At 40.9% G+C, this 18,647-nt stretch overlaps 1 long non-coding RNA gene across 1 annotated transcript; it reads left to right on the plus strand.

Annotated features, from left to right (window-relative positions):
- Nucleotides 1-8,963: 8,963 nt before the first annotated feature.
- Nucleotides 8,964-13,267, plus strand: LOC112451112. Its single transcript, XR_003039863.1, has 4 exons — nucleotides 8,964-9,053; nucleotides 9,256-9,454; nucleotides 10,142-10,214; nucleotides 12,535-13,267. It is a non-coding gene; the product is annotated as an uncharacterized LOC112451112 (long non-coding RNA).
- Nucleotides 13,268-18,647: the final 5,380 nt, after the last annotated feature.

An 18,647-nucleotide genomic window follows, 5' to 3' on the forward strand; every position in this document is an offset into this window, starting at 1 on the left:
CGTCTGTGGAGGACATTTGTAAACCTGAATATCTCCCACCCACTGCATATTACTGAATTAACTCCTTTTGCTGTCTACAGAAGACATTTAGGGCTTTTCAGTGATGCCAAATGAGGGCTAATTAGCTTACAAAGATTGGGGAATTTTAAAAGAATTTGTAATTGGACAATATTTTTTTCCCCTGGTAGTCAGGAGGATAAATAATCACTGGATCCACATCAACACCTGATTACCTGTGGGAGTCAACTCAATCCAAGATGGCCACCACAGCTGATTAACTTTAGCCAACATAGAAATGGTAGCAGTTAGGAGTCATTTTCAACACATCCTCTGAGTGAAACATCTCATGATGTTGAATGAATTTAAGCACAACATTATTTTCAAGGTTTGACCAAAATAACTCCAACATAAAATAATCCCCGTCTAAAACTCTGACGTAACTCTGGAGATATGCATTCCTTCAAGGAAAACTAGATATTTTTTAATTCTTCACGTTTTCTTCAGGGACATTCTTTCATTTTCTGAATGAACTTTTAAACTAGATTTTTAGAGAAACACAAGCCAGTTTGTCTAATTTAAATTTCACTCATTTGTAGAGCTTACAAAGTAGATTATCCTTGTAGATTTAAGGGTTTATTTCTGAATGATCCTCCAGCAACTTGTGATGAAAATGTGACCTAATATTTAAGATGTTGACCGCAGGCTGTTTTAGAGCATCTTTGCTGTCAGTGTATTATAAAAGCAATAACCTGTCAAGATCCTTGTTAGCTATGCAAGTATTGCCAAAATGTCATCTTTATTATAAAGTATTATCTGCTGCAATCATCAGGATATAGAGCCACAAAGGCCCTGAAGTCCTGATTGATGATAATTATCTCCACAAGTCATCCTCTTGGAAACTTAAGATAATGAGAAAATTGTTTTGTGTGCACAATAAATACAAAAAAACATATTTTCGTGGCACTACAGGAGGTAAAGCAGTTAAAGACACAGTGGACAAACTGCTGAAACAGAACATAAACGGGCATTTTCCCACCGCCGGACACATTCCTCCTTGGCTTTACTCTTTGTCCTCGTCATGTGCTACCGTCAGTCCTCAGATCTGCTGATTCCTTAAATACTTTAAAAGCTTAGCATTCCTTTAAAAATGCATCTTGATGCACACTCTGAGCATGTTGTGAATGACTCTCAGCTACTACCACATCTACCGTATGTTTTGCACTATAGGCAGACCCTCCAGGATTTCGTGATGTTGCAATCGCAACCATTAACGCAAAATCAAGCAAACCCTGCAAAATCGCAACTTTTTGCAACTTTGTCCAAAACACCGCAACTTTCCCGCAACTTTAACCCAATATTTATTGTTTCTAAAGTGATTCGCCACCGTTTCTGTGGTCTAGTCTCTTCTTTGTGGGTTTGTGTAGCGTAGAATACAAAATAAGCCCAAATAACTCAGGAAGAAGACACGTGACGTCACTTCCTGTTAACATCAGAATGCCGGGAGCGTGCAGGAGCAGCGACCGAAGCCAAAATGTGCGCTAATGCTTCACATTTGCCCACAAAGATTTCAGCAAACCAGTTTCCTCCCCAGCTGCAGCTGTTTTGCACGTCCTGCAGTGTAATCATGGAACATAAACGCATCGACAAACACTTTGTGTCTGCAAAACATGTGAGGAGAGCTGCAGACCAGGGACAATCCAGAAATGCTCATGAATGTCAGTTTAGAAGCTATCAAAGTTCTCAAATAAAGCACCTTTTGAGAATGTCAATGTTTGTTGGGAATTATCTTACAAAACTAGGAAGTATTTGTGGTTTATATATTAAAAGTTATGGTTGTTTATTGATTTTAGTTTTTAAAAAAATCTCAACTTTTAGGAAAATGCCCCGCGAAATCAGGCATTTTAGCCACAACAATCACAAAAAATGCTCACGAAATCCTGGAGGGATTGTATAGGGCGCCTTGTCAATGAATGGTCCATTTTTTAACTTTTGTCATATATAAGGCGAATCGTCGTGCACCTCCCAATTCTTGTAACTTCACGCGGACCATACACTGCGCTCCAATCAAAATGGAGGATTTCGGTGCTCTAGCGGAGCTGGTTCGCCTGTATCAGCATTTATATGATCCCTCTATGAGAGATCACAACGATAATCAAACGGTTCAAAACTCACGGAAGGATACCGCATCGATGTAAGCGTCAAGTATAAACCCCTCCACTCCTCGCCATGGGCGGAGCCCTGCGCGACTATAAAATCAAGGCTGAAAACCCACCTGTTTGGAGCTGCCTTTGATTAGTAGTCTGCAAACAAATTCAGGTGAAAAGCTGCTCTGAACAAAATATCCTATTACATATTGACCATCTCCTTATGATTATCAAGTGTATCTGCTCGATGATTTTTATGATTTTTTGGATGATTTTTATGTTTTTTGATGATTGTAATGTAATTCTACTGATATTTTTATTATGTAAAGCACTTTGAATGCCTTGCTGCTGAAATGTGCTATACGAATAAATTTTTACTTTACTTTTATAACTGAGCCTTAATGCTGCGGGCGCCGCGGCTTTGTTGTTTACCAAAGTCGTACTAAACATCATGACTTCTTACATATATAAGGTGTTTTTTGAGAAAATGAAGGCTTATAAGTGCGCCTTATAGTCTGGAAAATACGGTAATTTTAGAGTTGTAGCAATGCTCCTGTTCTTTAAGATCAGCTGTGGCGGCCATCTTGAATGAAGATGGCTCCAAAAGTCGATCAGTTGTGGATCCACATCCAACGTTTGTTCCCTGAAAGTTTTATTAAAATCCAACAAGCGGTTCATGTGATATTTTGCTAACAGGCAGACAGAGTTGATAGCAGTAATTATTTTTGCTGCCTGTTACATTTATTTTGAATAATAAAGACTAAAACACTTCATTGTCTGCACACAGATTCAATTTTTTACAATTACAAATAAAAAATGTTCAACAGCTGAAAACCTCCATCAGATTTGTGAAGGGCAGTTCTTATTATTAACAAACAGGCAAAAAAAACCAAATCCCATAAAATGCACAAGAGCAGCCTGACATAAATGGATGAACACTTTAATGATGAGATTTGTAGTTTTTGTTTGTCTGTAAGAGATAAATGTTCAGCCATTAGAGTTAGGAAGAACAGACTGAAACATGTTTTTTAAACCTGAATAGAGATTTAGATAAGGCTCAGCTAAATGTGACTTTTATCTCAGAGAGGGGAAAATAAATCAATCTCAGATTTCTTCTGTGTTATGACTGATGAGTTTGTGCTCCTGTTTTCACGCTGATGAATTCGTCTCCTCTGTTTGATTGCTATGCAGACGCATTTGTCTCCCGCTAAACGTTTTGTGGAGCGAGGAGCAGCCACACCAATCCACATCACTGAGCTGAGTGAAGGAAGAATTGTTGGGACTGAAAGCCTTGTCACGTACATCATGCACTTCACCTTCTACTTCACTGGGGGGATGAGAACCGTACAGATGGAAAGCCTAATCTGCGGGGTGACAGATGCATGCTGCCATGCTGAAGTTCTAATTTGGGGGATGACAACTTGTCTAAACGGCGACACACGTTGGTATGATTAGTTTTCCATTCTGTGATTGGAGCAGAAAATGAAATCTTGGATAAAATGTATGGCATTTCAATATTGAACCTGGAGCCTCGTGTGGAAACGGCTTTTTCTCCACAGCTGGCGTCCTTTCCTGCGTCGCTGCGTGAAAGTTTGTTGTGTTTGTTCTCCGGATGGAAAGCTGCTGATGATGCATGTATAAAATAATCATTTTCCCTGCTGTGCTGTTGGTTTTTGGAGACAAGAAACAAATAATCTTTTGATGCGGTGTTGATTTAGTTCATTAGAAAACAGCAGAGGCTTAAACCCATTTTTAGGACTCATTCAGATAATAATGAAAAAAAATAAACTCCTTTGTTTTTGGGAAAACTACCTCAGTTCTACAAAAAGTTAGTCTGTAAACATCTGGACCTGAGGAGAGCAGCTGCTGGAGGTTTTAGAGTGAATGTTGTCCCATTCTGCTCTGATGGATGATTCTAGCTGATCGTCTTTGTTGGATCTTTTGTTTCATGATGCGTTGAATGTTTTTAATTGATGGGAGGTCTGGGCTGCAGGCAGGACTCTTCAAAGAATATTGTTGTGATGGATGCAGGATGTGGTTTGGCAACGTCTTGAGATTTGCAAGGCCTTCCATGAAATGGACATTGTCTGGATGGGAGCAGATCATCAATGGTGCCTTTCTGGCATTAATGCACCCCCATACCATCAGAGAGGCAGGCTGGATGGTTTGGACCAGTCTCTTTGGTCCAGAGGAGACACATCTGTCCACATCTGGCTTCTTCTTTGCCTGTTAGAGTCAAGGTGGGCAGAGAAGGAGGCAAACTCCGAGCGCAGACTCATCTTGAATAAACAAAAACTTGTTTTCAAATAAACAAACAAAAACAACTGGCTGGCGAGGCGGCAAAACTAAACTTAACAAAATACAAACAAAAAGAGCTGAGGGACAAAAAGCAGCAACAGGGAACTAGAGACAATGAACTAGCGAGTGAGTGACCGGGTTTTTAAACACAGGAGGCAATTAAGGGAAGTGGGCACAGGTGAGCGATACAACAGGTGAAGACGGGCATGGCAGGAAGACAAGAGCTGACTGGGGACAAGTGGAGAGAGACAACAAGAACTAAACCAAAACCCAGATGACTAAATAATAAAAGAAAAGAAACAATAAACCCAAACAGAAACATAAAAGAAAACAGAACCCCTGAAAACAAAGCATCAAGACACAAAACAAAACAAAAACTGATAGAGCTTTAAGCAGCGTTTGTGGACGGCACGGTGACAGTGTTCCTGAGCAGAACAGAACCAGCCCTGACCTTTGACCTCAGAGGTTTCTGCAGATTCTTCACATCTGTTGATGACTTTATGAGCTGCAGATGATAGGATATAAAGTCTTCTCAGTCATTATTCTGAAATTGTTCCATTATTGAACTTCGGCCCGTCTTTACTTCTGACAGATTCAGCCTCTAAATCTTCTTTTCATCCCTAGTCCTCTCACTGACCTGCTGATAATTAATCTAATTAGTTACTAAAAGCTCCTCCAGCTGTTTCTCATTTTACTTTTGCAGCCTTCTGTTGTCCCCGTCTCAACAGTTTTGAGATGCGTTCCTACCATCAAATTCAAAATGACCTTTTCTGTTTTCAAAAATAAAATACGGGTTTGTGACGTATCACTGAGAAATCATTTCATTCTGTTTTTATTTACGTTTTACACAACGTCCCAACCTTTCTTTGGAGCTGAACTGTGGTTGCATGACTCTAAACCCTTGGGTAATACTTTAGAAGTAAGAGTTGTAACTTTGTGTTTAAATAATTTCTATTGAACTTGGCAGTAAAAGTTGTCCACACTGCAATTACAGGGATGACACAGAGGAGTTTTTTTGGTGTACAGTAGTTCTCATTTGCCATCATAAACTGTTACAACGCTGCCCCAACACTGGAGGCAAATATTAAATCCACTGATGTCAGCAGTCCTGTGTAATAAAAATATAAATTATCCATCACACTAATGCAACTCTGCTTCGAGAAAGTGAGGAATTTGTTATATACATAATGTATGTCTGATTTTAAATTCATAAGCTGCTTTGATGTGCCTGTTCAAAGAGCTAAACATACAAAGCTTTAAAACTCTACATGTCATGTTTGCTGCAGTGCAATAAATTCAGTTTTTGTGCTTCTCTTGTTGTGTTTGTGTTGTTTCTGAGTGTTGGTTGGTTTTAAAAAGTTGCTCTCCTTTTTTTGGCTTTTCTTTAAAGAATTCAATATTTAAGTTGTGAATCTTTAATGTTAGGACAAGAAGATCTGGATGTAGTGGATCATCTGGATTATTGTCAGCAGGGAAAATGCACAAAACAAGGCCAGCTGTTTTCATTCAGGTGGTTTTTATTTTGATGTATAAATGGTTCAAATAGCACAAAGTTTGCAAAATAAAAACTTACAGAAGAAGCATGGATGGAACATCTTTTCATATAGAGCTGTTCACATGTCAGATCGTGTGCAGGTTTTCTTTAATAAACTTAATAAATATGAAACTGAGCATGCACAAAAAGGCCGGTGGTTCCTCCCTTGGAGAACAGGAAATGTAAACCGTCCGACACAGAACCGGCAGGAGAGCGAGATGAAGTTCTGATCATGGAGGTAGAAGGCTGTTTTATTTGGCTGTTAATCCTCCCGGATCAGAAACAAACAGAAGATGATTTAAAGGCAGAGTGTCGCTCTGACAGTTGATGCAGCCGGCTCAGAGAAATACGAAAAGGAGCGGGTGGCTGAGAAACTCTAATTTCTGTTAAGCACTTTACATTTGCTTAAACCTTGAAGCCAGTTCGAAAACCCAACTGTGCACCTGTCTGTGGACGAGGTAAGGATCTAATCTGTGCACACCTGAACAATGAGGTAACGGTTATGGATTGGGAAAATAAAATCTGGTACCAAAGCCCCACCAACACATGGCTCCAACTCAGTCAATTTGACATAAATTAGTCTAAAATCTGGCGTGGTAGTAGCTGAGAATGACCCCCAACACATATTTTAAACTCTAACAGATTGGCCAGGATTGTTATTTAAAATTTAGCTCCAACTATTTGGAGTCAGATCTGTCTGGCTGCCCTTGAAATATCTCATGAACCTCTGAACGAATTTTAACCCTCTCAGGCTCAAATTAAGTTTTAGTAACAGGAAAAATCAGATATTTGGGGAAATTATCATCTGAGTAAAATAAGGCTCATAAAATATGAATGTGGAGTAATTAGGTATATGCAATTCGCTGTTGCAAATCTGCAACGTCTGCCTTGAGAGGGTTAATGAAACTTTCAGGAAATAATTAATATACGAACATCTACAACAACAACCCAGTTCAAGATGGCCACGACAGCCAATTGACCTCAGATATGTGGTGTGGAAGTCGCTGAGCCATTCCCAACACCCTGAGATACTACGAGCTCGCTCATAACAACGACAATCTTAGTCTTAAACACTGGTGTGACTTTATTAAGTTTATATCACTTATAATGTCAGCTGAATGTGACCTAAAAATCCACCGTGGGGCATTTATGCCGAAGTAAAATAGGCCACACCGTGATCACCCAGATGTTTGACGCTTCCATTCCTTCTCCCTCTCTTTGCCACAGTCCAAATATAACCTCGCCCCAATCTGATTTAACCACCGCGGTCTCATCCCCGCGGGCCAAATGGACTCATTTGTGCAGACAGAGAGGCAGAGCGCAGAGGAAGAAAAGAATAGGAGGTCTGGAGGAGACGAAAAGGAAGAATCCGGAGGACGGAGGGACGCGAGGAGCGGGGTGGTGAATGGAAACTGATGAAAAGAGGAGGACAAAAAAAAGACAAGATGTGCTCAGTGAATGAGGTCACTAATTGGGTTGAGACTTGTAGCTCCCTTGCAATCCTTTCCGCTTGTTCCTGACAGAAATCAAATTATTTTGAAATTCTTTAATAAGGAAAAGGAAAATATGTCAATTTTCACGGTGCAGACTGCAGGAGAAAGAGAGGGAATGTGTCCGGAAAAAAAAAAGACATGTCTGAAACTTGAAGGACTTCTTTAAAAATACTTCTGTTGGCTTTTATTCTTACTTTAGATGTTGAATCACAGTGAGCTCCGGATTTTAACCCAATGTTTGCAAATCTGACAGAAATAAAACCCTTTTTGTGTTTGCTAAGGTCGGTTAATTGTTCAAGTCGGTTGCAGCTGCAGACGTACATCCAAAGATTATTTCCTGAAATAATTTCATTAAATATTTCGCTAACAAACATACTTCTTCGTGACATTTCAAACACAGGTCTTGCACGATCTGTTAGCGCTCCAAATATGTGTTATGGATCAGTTTCAGCTACTACCACTCTGAAATATAAGTCCGTATCAGTAAAATCCACTGGGTTACAGCCATTTTTGTCTTTTTGATGGTCAGTCGGCTGTGGCGGCCATCTTAAATCGAGCTGTAGATGTGCATCCAGTGATTACTTCCTGTGAGTTTCATTAAAATTCACCCTGTGGTTCATGAGATATTTTGCTAACAGACAGACATTAGTAAAAACATTTTTTGACAATAATTAATGGAAAGACGGTAAAACAATAAAAAAGAAAATCCTTCATGGATCCATCACAACAAGCACCAACTAACAACAAGTATATTAGTATCCGAGTATATTTTTATACATCTTCTTTTAATATTTCCTTTGGGTAATCAAATGCACATTTCATGTAAATGAATTCCTATTTATTCATATTTTCTGTGCAGACTATTTCCTCTTCAGCACATTATTTTATCTCTTTCAAACAGCTGAACGCAGCACATCTCTGCAGTTTGAGCCTAAATGTGAATTTTATATTTTTATGCTTTATTTTATTTTGTTTTGACGTGTTTGTTTTGGAGGCTTGCTTTATCAAAAAATATAATCTGTACAATAACAATGATTTATGAATAAGAAAATAATGTATGCATGAGCATCCAGGACGGGCAGCGCCGCCCCTCAGGTGCTCACCTTCTCACTGCATCCATCCCGGGAATCTTCCCGGGAAACGTCCCGGGAATCTTCCTGTAATCCTGACCGAGCTGAACGAATCAACCCTCAGATCTCAGAAAACAAAACATCGTCTCTGGTTCTGCACGGCGGTTCAGCTGGTTGGCGCCGTCGCCTCGCAGAGGTTCTGGGTTTTGACTCACATCGGGGGCCTTTGTGTGCTCTCTCTGTGCATGTATGGGTTTCCTCCAGGTTCTCAAACGTGCACGTTAGGTTAATCATATTCCAAACCAGGGGTGTCCAACTCCAGGCCTCGAGGCTCCGCTGTCCTGGAGTTTTAGGTGTTTCTGCTCCAACACACCTGATTCAGACGGTTTAATCACCTCCTCATTAAATCATCAGGTTCTCCAGGAGCACGGCAACAAGTCGTCCATTTAAAGCAAGAAGACATCTAAAACACGCAGGAGAGTGTTGCAGCAAGACGATTGGCAGACAGGCACAGGTAAGCGGCTCCGGGCACAAACCAGACTGGATCCACAAGGTAAAACAGGTAATTCTGAAGGCGTACAAAAAACACTTCTCAGAAAACTGTTCACAAAATTAAGACTTCTATAAGAGGCTGAGAACTTTACCACAAGGCAAACAATGCTCCAGCACTGATCTGGTTCCCACCACGGCCTCCTGATGAGCCTGATCTTCTGCAGGTGTGGAAGGAGTGGAGAAGACTCTGCCAATCAAAGAGCCAGGACGGGCCCCCAGGAAGTACAAACTCCAAATCAGCACAGTTTGTTCAGAGTTCCTGCTGACGAACTTACCTGAGAGCCACCTACCTGATCTCCTTTCTCCACTTTCACCACTGGAACCCTGACCTTCTCCAACGAGTCCAGTCCTTCCCACTAACCCGTAAGACCCACCGCCTGCAACCTTCTCACTGACTAACAATATACTCCCCTTCCATCCTCCTTTTGCAGATCCGGACCCGCTCCCCTTCCCTCGGTTTAAATAAGATCACTTACCTTTATTCGCCGCCTCCTGAGTCTGTCTGTCGCCGAGTTGCTCGCCCTTTGACCACTTTGTAAACCTGATAGATTCAAAGTGCACGTAAAACACACACAACAATTTAAAACTAAACATACCTAAATAAGACACAAGTACGGACTGAAGAAAACCAAACCTCAGCTGATCAGACTCGATAAAAGCTAAGATAAATTAAACTAAAGGCTAACTAATAGCACCAAAGGTCAGTTAAGAGTTAAAAACATTTTAATAAAAGGTCGATTAACACACAATCACAGCACAATGATTTGAAACTTATAATAAAAGAAGAAAGGAGTGACTGCAGACGAGCCAGGAGCAGAAACATCTCCTGGCTCGAGCTGCTTCTAAATAACGTCTCCTTCAGTAGTTTTCCCATGTGACTGACTCGGCGTGTCCCAGAGCTCCAAATAAAACCTCCTTCATCTCACAATCATTTCCATTCCTTGGCGTGGAAGCCCTCCAGTAGATATACACGACCGTTGTGTCTTTCATGCAGGTTCCTCGTCTCCACGCGCACCTTTGAGACAAGTGTGTTTCTCTGTGTTTTTACAGGAAACCAAACAGACCCCGGATCAGCACCTGCAGCAGCTGCCACCTACCTGCTGCTCTCACAGCTCCGCCGCCGGTAATTTATCACTGCAGCGTTCGCTCTGCCGTCACTTCCAATTATCAGGCGATTAGCAGACTCACACGTTACCTCCCAACACGACACGAGATGACAAGGGGACGTCCACTTTTTAACCAACAACTATCAGGACGAAGATTTATTATAGAATCACGCTGAGGTGGACTCAAATCTGATTCCCTGCTGATAGTTTTTTGTCAGGGTTTGGGTTTATATTGTGTTTTGATTATTTGGTTCCTGTGTTTATCCTGGTCTTAGTTCAGTTCTTGTTCCTTGTGTCTATTTCCTGCTACATTCACTCCTCCCCCATGATTTTCGTCATGAGTCTGCATGCTGCAGGGGTGTCCAATCCTGGTCCTCAGGGCCACCATCCTGCAGGTTTTCCTTGTTCCTCTGCTCCAACACACCTGTTTTAAATCAATGGGTGATTAACAGGCTTCTGCAGAATATGAAGAGGTGATTTAGCCTCGAAATCAGGTGTGTTGGAGCAGAGAAACAAGGAAAACATGCAGGATGGTGGCCCTGAGGACCAGGATTGGACACCCCTGGCATACTGGGTTTACCTCCTTCACCCCACACCATGATGGTTTTTATCTACTACCGGCTCTTTAAGTTTAATGTCAGACTTAAACAGTTTTGCAATACAAACACGAGAAGATGAGAAGAAAAAGAGCATCACTGCCATCTGGAGCGGTGGTGTCCAATCCTGGTCCTGGAGGGCCACCATCCTGCAGGTTTCAGGGGTTTCTCTGCTTTAACACGCCTGAACGAGTGATTACCAGGTTTCTGCAGAACTTGAAGACTTGATGAAGAGCGGGGAAACATGTAACACCTGCAGGATGGAGGTCAGAGTTGACTTTAAGATCTCCAATGACCAACTGGAGACAGCTGGAAATGGATGAGTTGGAACCAGGAAGAGAGGAACAAAACCCACAGCGCCACCTGGAGGAAAAGAGGAACAACAGGCCTGGGGCAGGCAGGAGGAACCAGGGAAGTGTGGGACACTCCCTCCAGGTTCAGGGTGAGTCCTTGCCTCCCTAAAGAGAGTTGTATCCGATTCTGTCTCCAGAGGATGGCTGGGCTCAGGCTCGGAGTAGAGCCGCTGCTCCTCCGCGTCGAAACGAGACCGCTGAGGTGGTTCGGATGGCTCCCTCTGCAGGATTTCTGGACACGTTCCACTAGGAGGAGAATCCAGAGTGGACCCAGAACTCCCTGAAGGGATTATGTATCCTCTCTGAACACTGTAGGATCTCCAGGAAGAGCTGGAGAAGGTCGTTGGGAAAAGGAACGTCTGGGTTTCCCTCCTGGATCTGTTAGCTCCACGCTAAAGACAAGCAGAAGGAAATGCAAGGATTTGGTTTTCTAAGAAAAAGAACATATTTTAAAGTATTTCAGCTGTAAGTTTCTGTTAGCACACCCTTTTCTTCTCTCTTATCCTCCTAAAATCAGTGATTTTGAGCAGTTTTGACCTGATATTAAGTGTGTTTAACTGAGTTTAAAAGGAGCAGACAGACCAGCATCTTCAGCCCTGAGCACACTCATCTCTGACTTCCTGCTAACATGTCGTAAAATACTCCATTTAAATGTTATTTGTTTGCTGAGGGCTGACTCAGACAGATCCACCATATCTGCTGGCAGACATGTGATTCTGCAGTGTTTTATTTATGAAACGGTTCCTGCAGCTGCTGGTTCTCATACTTCTGTTAATGTTGATTTAACTGTTATTTTCCTGATTTATTTGCTTTTTGCAATATAACTACTTCTGCATACTTGGTTTGTTTAGCTGTTAATATATAAAATGTTCAGTTTATTCAGGAATGGATGCAAGGACTTTTGTTTTTGTAACTTTTACATTTTTCCAAATATTAACCCTTTATTTTAAACATTTATAGCAAGTTTTCCTCACAGAAGTAGATTCAGATCTGTTCAGTTCCTTCAGAAACATTAATTTCTTTATAAATCTGCTGCAAGAGACTTGCTTTATTTTTGTTTTCTTATGCTACTTTTACGTTTTAGCTACCATTCTAATCATTTTAGACTTTTGGTACCTTTAACTTCAATTTGCTGTTTTGCTGCTTTTGGTATTTAGTCAAACTTTTGCTACTTTTAACTTTAAGCTACCATTTCGACAAATTCAGTTTGCCTTTTGCTGCTTCTAGCTTCTTAAGAAAATCTTTCAGCTTTCAGATTATTTTCACACAAAAATTCTTTTTTTTCTAGTTTGTTTCTGAATTATTTATATTTTTTCCCAATCAGCAGAGAAATAACTTGATGAGTTGCATCAAGTTTTATTTATCTTTTTATTGTGTCGTCTTCCCAGGAAGAGAAATACGAGGATTTGAAAGGCAGAAGAATCTCCAGCAATAAGTCATAAATAACCCGCCCCTGCAGGACGACTGAAGCCGTGGTTATGTCATCATGCATGCTTGGTTGTGCAGCTTTCAGCGTAACGCTCCTGCTGCATTCACTGTCCCCACTTTGAACATCAGTGGATGTCCAGCTGCTCAGCCGTGAGGACCACATCATCCATCATCCGCTGACAGCTGTTGCACAGATACGAGGCAAAGCTTCTCACACTCGGCTGCTCCAGACACATTTAGTTAACTGCGCTGATGAAAATGATGGATGTCATGTTGGGTTTAAAGGGCGGATTACATCTGATGCTCGAGACGTCTTCAGCAGAAAGCCGACATATCTGTGGGACATCCTGGTGACAGGTACACAGCAGGTCAGGCTGCATATCTGCTCAACTCTCAGGCGCATAGAAAGTATTTATACGAGTATTCATTATGCAACGGCGACAATAAACACAGCAAGAGAAAATCTGGAAGTAAAAACAAGTAAAAGTAGGTCAACAAGCATAAATATCAAAGCGTTTGTGCAGGAAAGTCACAGAGACGTTGAGAGGTACGTGATTTAAAGATAATAAATCAGGAAGTTTTAACATTAATGTGACAACATCAACATATTAGACTGAAACAATAAGCCCTGCTTTATTATTGGCAGCTAATTCAATTAAAGATTTTCATGTATATTTGGCTCTTTATTTGTTTGCACAGTCAGAAACTGGCAGATCAGCCACATAAAGCACATGCAGCTTTTAGAGCCTGATTAGAATTTAAAGATTAGAAATAGAATGTATCGAGGCTGGGGATTTGCCTCTGTTAGAGGTAATTAGGTTTCAAATATTGCATTTTAATAAACATCTGCACACTAACAAGATCATGGTAATGTTCAGCAGATTTAACATGCCGGTGTGTCAGCGTTTGCTGTTTAACACCAAGCACAAAACGGCTTATTCTGATTAGCTTTTACACATTAGTGGACACACACACACACACAAAAAACACCTACGCTTTCTGCTACCTAAATAAATATAAAGATACGGACAGATTTGTCACAGTTTAATTGGACGTTGACACTTGAGTCAGCCTGAAGTTTGAACTGAAGGTTGTGTTTGTGCAGACTTGGATGCAGAGCGGAGAACTTACTGTACTTTGATTTGTACGTTCAGATAAAGATTGCATGATTGAATAACAACCACAGCGCTGCAGAGAAGAAAACAGGATTCCTGGTTGCCAGCTCATGATTACATTTGTGCCAATAAAACAGAAAACCCAGACCCTCCTCCAACGCCTCATGTCCCATTTTGGTTTTGGAGGGAAAGAGTTTCATGTAGATTTTGGGCCAAAGTTCACTTCAAATCGTGCTTCAATCGTTGCACAAAGGAAGAGATGATTTCCAGATGTTTGCTTGTCTGTTAACTGCAAATAACCACCAAAAAATCGTCGAATTTACTTCAAAAACAAATCAGCTGAAAATGTTCGAGCCCATTTTTTGTGTTTATTTCAGTTCAGTTGGCAGCCATGTTGACCCGAGTTGCAGATGTGCATCAAGTGATTCCTGTCTGCAAGTTTCACGTTAATTTATCTTGTGGTTCATGAGATGTTTTGGTTTTATCCGCCTTTACCTTTAACTATTAAACACTAACCACCGAGCCTCGGCTCTGCGTTGACAGTCGGGTTTATTTGTTTTCCTGCTTTGATTATTTTATTTTGGCTGTGAGAAGCAAAGTCAGCAATCGTGGAGCCAATAAACGAGCAGTAAAAAAAGAAGACTACATGAGCTGAGTCAGCAGAGCTGCCACTAACTGCAGGTGTGTGTGTTTGAAATGCCTCCTCATTGGCTGTTACTGCCCCGTAAAGACCGACTGGGAGCCTCGTACTGACAGCTGCTCTTCGTGCTGCGACGCCTCACGGAGGTAAATGTGTTGGTTCGTTGGGAATGTAACCAGACCTGAGCACACCTGTCAGTCTGATGCCGATCGAAGGGATGAGAACAACATGAAGGAAACAACTGCAAGTCAAAGTTTCATTTCCTCTTTTAAAAAAAAACAAGTAGCTGAAAGTCATCCCCGACATGTAGTCCAGGGGTGTCCAATCCTGATCCTCAGGGCCACCATCCTGCAGGTTTTCCTTGTTTCTCTGCTCCAACACACCTGATTCAGAGGTTAAATCACCTCTTCATATTCTGCAGAAGCCTGTTAATCACCCATTGATTCAAATCAGGTGTGTTGGAGCAGAGGAACAAGTAAAACCTGCAGGATGGTGGCCCTGAGGACCAGGATTGGAGACGTTATATAATCACTTACCTTTGATGGAGGCGAACAATTAAAAGTTTAATTTTGAATCTTTTACTCTTTTGTTGTGTTTACAGTTATCATTAAAACTGTTCAGGTTCTTTGAACACAGACAGACTGGCATTTTTGTTAATTATCCAAGAAAAACAGGACAGAAACACACAAATTGTCTGTCTGTTTGCTGATTAAAATGAACTTGAATAAAGTAACAAAGGGCAAAGTGAGCTGTGGTTGCAGCCGACTTATATCTGCTTTAATCTGGCAGTAAACCCCATATCACCCTCTCACACTGAGCCTCCCGGTTTCACAGGCTCCAGGGAAACCTCTGCGAATTATTTATTTTTATTTTTTCATCTCGACGGACCAAAATTAGTCAGGAATGTGACGGCAGCGGCGCTGCTAAAGTTCCTGAATGCAAGAGCGCTTCATTAGAAGAGATAGGACACGCCGCCGTGAATACAAATAAGACGGAGGAGAAGGAGAAGTGAGGGGGTGAGGGTGGGGTCAACATATATTTGCATGATACTAGAAGGCAGGGAGGAAAGTGAGGAGAAGTGGAGGGCAGGAGAATAAATCTGTCAAAAGACAAGAAGATGATGAGGACAGAAACTGCAGGAAGAAACAGGAAGTTGACACCATTTACTGCAGCTAACGTGAGATCTAATGCTTCGATTGTTGGAGATGACTCTCAGCTACTACGGATTATGGAACAGTTCGCCAACCCATACCTGATTCCTCGGCCCTGACCCTTGACTCTCGACTAGTGATGGGCAAATGAAGCCTCAGGAAGCAATGAAGCTTTCCAACACTTTGCTTTGCAAAAAGCTTCATCACTCACTACTGACACCTGCTGGTGAAACTGGAACAGCTTTGTCACTCAGTTGGATCATACTTTCAAAGATTTGTAAATGCAATATTGTCACAAAGCTTTCATCAAACTCATGTTTAGTAACAGGAGAATCAATTAAATCATATTTAATTGTCATGTTTTAATTATTAAAATGATTTGTAGCCAATCTAATCCTCGACCATCAGTGGTTGTGTTGGGTTTTCTTTTATGTCATGGACTTATTTGACAATGAAGATATGTTGGACTTTAGTGATTGTTGGGGCAGACTCTGAATACTTTGAGCTTGAAACTTGCTTCCTGAAAAACAGAATTTGTTTAAAATCAGTTCTAGTTCTGGTTTTTGATGTTACAAATATGTACATCCCAGATATGAGATGTTTTTCTCTTTTTCAACCGCTGCTGATGAAAACTGCCACCAAACAACCTACTACAACCCATGAAACAACAGGGTTCATAGCGCTTTTATTTTGAAAAACAATACGCAAAGTGAAGCAATGACGTGGCAGATGTAATGCGAGGCCTCGTTTGTTGTTGATCACGTGATTTTGCTCAATATGACACAAGTTTCATCGGACATGCCCCCTTTTTACTCGGCACACACCTCGAAGCCTGGCTTCAGATGTCCCATCACTACTGACCCCTTGCCTGCTCCTTCCCCGATCTCATTTCTGCTCTCTGGACTTCGCCTTTTGGTTCGTATCGATTTGGATTTGTCTTCTGCTCTCTGACCTCCCGGCTTTGACCCTTCGCCGTTAGCCTTACTCCCTTCTCTGAAAGAACCTCCCCCTTTTTCTGCCCGCTGTCCCAGGTGGTCTTACCTGCACGCAGATCGACCTGGGAGCAAGCGTCTCTCTTAGTGACAATAAAAACTTTAAAACTTCGTTGGTGTCTGCCTGCTCTGATTCCAAACACACCGAGCCTTGTCATCATTAAGATTCGTCCACTGGTTCATGAGATATTTTGCTAACACACCAAAACAACAGTAGGTTGCTGTTTGTGTTTAGCAGCAGGCATTAATAATGTTTAAATCAATGATTTTCAATGTTATGTGCATCTTTTTTACAGCTGTGGACTAAAGAAAAGCACTTTAAGGGACATATTCTGGTTCAGCATAAATTATTATCTTTATATGATCGTGTCTTTATGTCTGAACAAAGAACTAAAACTTTGTCTTTTAACAAAGAGTGCAAATAAGCAGAAGAAGTTTTAACTACAGTTTAGTTAATTTTAGTTAGATATTTAGAGCTTTTAGCTGTGGTTCAGCTAATTTCAGCTTCTAGTTTTACCTTTTCCGGCTCAGTTTCAGCTTCTCTGCGTCGCCAATAAACTCTGTAGCTGTCGTGTGTTTTCTCCAAATGTCGAACGCTGAAAGAAAACGGAGGAAAACACGGATCTGAGGGAAATCTTTCAGCACTTTTTTATGTTGTTGTTTCTTTTTCAGTCAATCAAATAAAAGAAAGAGGCCTCGTATCATTTCTCTGCGAATATTGAACAAAATAAATGGATCGTTCCATCCTGACTGATGGTTGAAGGTAATTTTGATCGCTGTGCTTCAGATTTCTCTAATTTGTGTCAGCAGAAACATAATGCATCAATATGAGCATTTACTTTCAATAAGTTCTGCTTCTGAATCGTAACGCAGCTGCTGCTCCGCTTGCATCGCTGACAGGTACTTAAGAGAGGCATTTATTTCTCATTCACTGGATATCAAGCTCATTCAGAATCTGCTCTCCTTCCCGAGGGCTGTGGCGAGGTTTTCATCCTGCAGCTGCTGCCACTCCAGGTACCTTTTGTGGATTTTTGTTTTTTAAAAACCGTCTCTCACTCCTCCGTCTTCACCAAGTGTCGAGCTTTTCCGAGCCTTTCAGTTTCCGAGGATTAAAGGTGCGAGGAACAATGAAAAATGTCACCGCGGCTGTCAAACAACCCGGCGTTGTTGTTTTATTATCAACCATTAAATTGGATCTCATTTGGACATCAATCATGAAATGTAAATGAGTTTCTTTCTGCTTGTGTTTAAATTTATTTACTTTCAGTTGCTTCCAGTAACACAAATTTGGGCACAAATACACGAATAAATTGTAACGAATAAATTGACCAGACTTGTTCTTGCAGGACACTACTCATCTATACAAGACTGTTTTTACCCAAGAATCTGAAGATTACAGTGTTTTAGTCATGACTCAACAGGTTCACTCTGGCTGTTAGAAACAGGAAACATGATTGTGGCCTCTTTAATTAAATGTGATTTTTGTGGCATTTAGGTATTAATCATGCAACATTAAAAAAGCAACTGGACGTTGTCTGCCTCGGAGAAAAAAGGGAAGTCAAAGATGTTATGAACAATTTAAAAAATAAAGAGTTATGTGTACATTCGGCAGAATAAAAAAGTAAAGTTTGTGTCATGTTGTCACCCTTAGAGAAAAAGCACAAACCTTCAGAATCATAATCTTTATTGTTATTGTAAATAAAATGACACTGTGGTCAAACTCATAAAACAACAAGACATTCACTAAGATGAAGAAAAACACATAAATGGAGTACATATATAGAGGTTAACATGATTCAAAATGGCTGCCAGAGCCAACTGAACTGAAAAAACCCAAAAACGGCTGATAAGATAAGTAGCTGAGTCCGTCTCAGAACATACTTTGAGCATAAAGTTATTTTTAACCCTTTCATGTATCGTTGTCACTGCAGTGGACAGCTATTTAAAAGCCATTTTCTTGTAAATGTACAGGTTTTTATATTATAACTGCGCATAGACCACTAAAGTGGACATTAGTGGATAATATAATATAATCAGACCCTCCAGGATTTCGCGATGTTGCGATCGCAACTATTAACGCAAAAATCAAGCAAACCCCGCAAAATCGCAACTTTTTGCAACTTTGCCCAAAACACCGCAACTTTCCCGCAACTTTAACCCAATATTTATTGTTTC

The sequence above is a fragment of the Kryptolebias marmoratus genome, linkage group LG19 (genome assembly GCF_001649575.2).
Source record: "Kryptolebias marmoratus isolate JLee-2015 linkage group LG19, ASM164957v2, whole genome shotgun sequence".
NCBI lineage: Eukaryota > Metazoa > Chordata > Actinopteri > Cyprinodontiformes > Rivulidae > Kryptolebias > Kryptolebias marmoratus.